The sequence below is a fragment of the Tursiops truncatus genome, chromosome 5 (genome assembly GCF_011762595.2).
Source record: "Tursiops truncatus isolate mTurTru1 chromosome 5, mTurTru1.mat.Y, whole genome shotgun sequence".
NCBI classification, from domain to species: Eukaryota; Metazoa; Chordata; class Mammalia; order Artiodactyla; family Delphinidae; genus Tursiops; species Tursiops truncatus.
Genome location: NC_047038.1, coordinates 20,671,686 through 20,675,699, shown reverse-complemented (window position 1 = coordinate 20,675,699; position 4,014 = coordinate 20,671,686). Strand labels below are relative to the sequence as shown.

At 39.6% G+C, this 4,014-nt stretch overlaps 1 protein-coding gene across 2 annotated transcripts in view; it reads right to left on the bottom strand.

Annotated features, from left to right (window-relative positions):
- Positions 1 to 4,014, bottom strand: part of PRDM5 (PR/SET domain 5) — a 223,117-nt gene that overhangs the window by 5,759 nt on the left and 213,344 nt on the right. The window lies entirely within an intron of this gene.

Here is a 4,014-nt window from a genome sequence, read left to right as displayed (position 1 = left end):
TACCGCAAAAAAAAAAAAAAAAAAAAAAAGCTACAAAGATACACTATACAACACAGGAAATATGGCAAATATTTTACAATAACTACAAATGGAATATAAGCTTTAACAATTGTGAATCACTGTATTGTACACCTGTAACTTATATAACATTGTATATCAACTATACTTCAATTAAAAAAAAGACTCTTTGTCTCCCAAATCTAATTTTCAAAACAAAAATGTGCCATCCATCTGACACTTGCTGGAAATCTGGCAGTCAGCCTTGATCCAATGTCTCCCTCATCCCCACCTCATTTAGTCAATTACCACTTCTTCCCTGTACACATTTCTAGAAGACATTTAATTGTCGCCATCTGTGCTGCCACAACCCGAGTGAAAACCGTTACCTGCCTAGACCAGTGATTCTCCAGCAGTAAGAAAACGTTTCCGCATGCACCTATTATCTGTATTTTTAAATAAAATATACCAAGTGTACTAAGGTATTTATAAATTATATTATTAGAGACAAACTTTTAAGAGAATTTGAAAAAAGATGAAATAAACGTTTTTGTATTAATAATTATGACTTCATATTTTCATTAGGCAACGTCTAAGATATGATATTTAGGGTCAGTCATTTTTAAGAAAAATGTAGACAAAAAACATATTTCAAATGTCTTCTGGATAATTTCAGTGTTTTGGTTTACTTTTTTCCAGATATGATGGTGTCATTTGTTTAATCTAAATTTGCTGCTGACTGGTAATATTAACTCTGTTGTTTTCTTTTTGTTGCCTTGTGTCTGTATTATTAATATTATTTTCAATCTGTAGTTTCTGTAAAGGACTCTTTTGTACAAGATTATTTTGTTTAAAAACAGATAACAGAATCCATATCTCCACTTAAGTGGGAACACATAAATCGCAATCCTTGCAAGCACGGAAAACAAACAAGTGACAACCTGCATCGCCATGGAATTGCCACTCTTCCCTCAGATCACATTTAGTACTGAACATCACAAGAAACCAGCTGTTAACAAGGGCACCAAAGTCAAGCCCCGCTATTCAATGATAATAAAGTTCAATTTCTTGTTTTAAGTTCTTTGAAGTTTAAGTTCTTTGTTTTAAAATACACAATAAGCAGGGATCACAACTGTAATCTTTCCTTCCTGTTTCCCAATGGATGTCTCCTAGGCCTCCTGGGATATGCAGCTCCTCACTCTGGAAACCAAAGCCTAGATTATAGCAATAGCCAGTGTCAGTGGTTCTCAAAGAGGTGGTACAGTTTCCCCTCCCCTCAGGAAATGTTTGGAACTAGAGGAGGTGTGTAACTGTCCTGAAGAATGGGGGTTGCTCCATGCATTTTATATAGGAGAGGAGATGCAAATTCCCTGTAATGTATGGACAATTTTACACTGTCAAAAGGACCCAGGTGATAAATACTATCTGAATCTCTCTGCATCCATCCTTATCCCCTTCTGTCCGTGCTCCACCCAGTAGGTGGAGGGATTTTTAAAACTATAAATGTCATTTTACTACATAAAACTGTTCCATGGGTCCTTACTGGATCCTTACTTACTTTAAGGGAAACTCCTAAACTCTAGCCCAACTAATCAGCTTTAGTGTAGGCTGTTGAAGACACCACAGCCTTCCTGCCTCAGTACTTTCTCACTTCTCTTTTTCTAGCTGCCTCCTATGCATTCCTCAGGGAGGCCTGTATGATCTTTCTGACAGAAGTCTTCTGTTAAATGCTCTCATAGTAGCCTTTACTTTTCCTTTATAACACTTACCTCGAGTGTAATTAATTATTTGTGTGCTTTTTAATGTCTCTCCTTACTAGTCCTAAGGAACAGGAAGGCAAGAGTAGTCATTCCATTAATATTTGTTGAACTAAAGAAAGAAAGAAAGGGAAAGGTAGATAGGTGATTGATAGATACAATCCCTGTGAGCAACGTAAGTAACCCAAAGGCTGTGGAGTAATTCTGGAGAAACCAAAGAAGGTGTCTTTAGAAATTATTTTCAAGTAAAAGAAACTCTAAATTGTTTTTATAAGTATAAATGAACATTTGTGATCGTACGTAAGACAGAATTAAAACTGATTCCCTATTTTCTATTTCCCTGGCTCCTTCTCTAAACCTCACGTCAAAAGAACAATAGATACCACTCTTCAATGGCTTCCTGTTGAAATCAGATTCAAAATAAATTCCTTAATGTGGCTGAAAGGCTACCAGTTTGCTCTCCAACTTCACCTTGCACCCCCCTCTTCCTCTCTCCCCAGGCTCCAGCTCCCCCTGCCTTTTTACTTCCCCTAACACTGCATGCTCTTTTCCACTTACAAGCCTTGACTTATTCTGTTCCCTGAGCCTAGAATGCTCTTTCCCCCATGGCTACTCTTCATCTTCTAGGTTACTCAGAGTCACTTTCTCAGAGAATTCTTCCCTAACTACCCTTTCCCAGCCCACCCCATTTTTTCCTTTCCCAATCTTTTTCATAAAATGCAATGAGACATCTATTCAGGCTTATTTGTTTAAGTCTGTACTCCACAAGAATGTGAGTTCTATGAGGGCAGGGGGCATGGCGTCTTGTTCACTGTTTTATTACAGTCATTTATTTCTGGCACAGGGACTAGGTTTAAGGGCTGACATCCGCTTTCACCGTGGGCCGGGAATGACCCTTGGCAATTTCTAACCATTAGCTGGTTCAAACTTCACAAACCACCCTTTTAGGTATCATCCCCATTTCACAGAAGGAAACTGACACACACACTTCTGTCTCAAGCAGGTTACCCAAGGTCACAGAATGAGGAAGTGGTTTCCAGCATTTAAACCCAGACAGTCTGGGTTCAGAGTCTATACCACCCCCCAAGGGCCAACTATTAAAAAAGTCGCTCACTTCAAACAGAGATATGTGAGCCCACTGTACTTTCTTCCATTTGCCTGGCTGACACCATTTTTAAGGAATAAACATCTCTTTGAAAAAATAAAGGAGGTTCTCAGACAGTTCAGCTCACCAGTGTGTTGTGAGGGATACGAAGTTCAAGTCCATTTACATAGTCACCATGGGAAAATTACGGCAGCGGCAAGCTGGAGAAATGGAAAGGAAGTTGGGCAGGATGCCGAAGTCATTGATGACGGCTCAGAATTAAGGAGTTCGAGAAGCTCCAATAGGACACGGGATTGGAACAATCCAACAGACTGCTGAACGAGGGCCAAGGCAGAGGATTAAATGTCAGCAGAGAGTAGCTGATGTCACGCTTGTGAAACTGACTACCTAGACATTAAAAGCTGTGTTCTCATGAACTTAAATGCAGTCATTAAGAGACTTCAAACTGATGCTCTGTATAAATCAGCCAAATGTAAGGTCTTTTATAGTCATTTTAAAAATAGGGAAGAGCAAGGAGTTCCAACAGTGCAACAGAGATGCTTCCTTTTCTTTCTTTCCACATGTGATTCTCATACAACCCTTCAGCCTACTCCAACTTAGTATTAATTCACATTCCCCAAAAATGGGAAAATATTTTATTCCTTCTCTAGGCTAGAGGTAAACTGATTTTGTCTTAAGATAAAGGGAAACAGCATGTTTAATAGAAAGTCCTTGGAGATAATGTTAGAACTGTATACAGACATCTTCAGTTAACAAATATTTATCGCATACAATGTGTCTACCACTTCAGTAAGGAGAACAGTGACAAAGAGCGCTCTGCCCTGCCTCAGTGGAGTCCACAGCACTAGGAGAAATACTTGCAATGCCATGAACATAATGCCAAGAGAGGCACACGGGAGGGTGCGATGACTCTTCCTGGATGCACAGGGGTTATCACGTCCTAAGCTGGGGAGTGACGTTCCAGGGAGAAGGAAGGAGATGTACAAAGGCACAGAGGAGTGAACAGCAAGGCTCAGGTGGGGAACGAAAACTGTTCACTAAGGCTGAAGATGAGACACTGTTAGGGGAACAACTTGAAAAGGAAGTTAGAAGGCTGGAACCAAATCCTAGAGACCCTGATAATCATAAGAAACTGGAAGGATGTATATTCTGCAA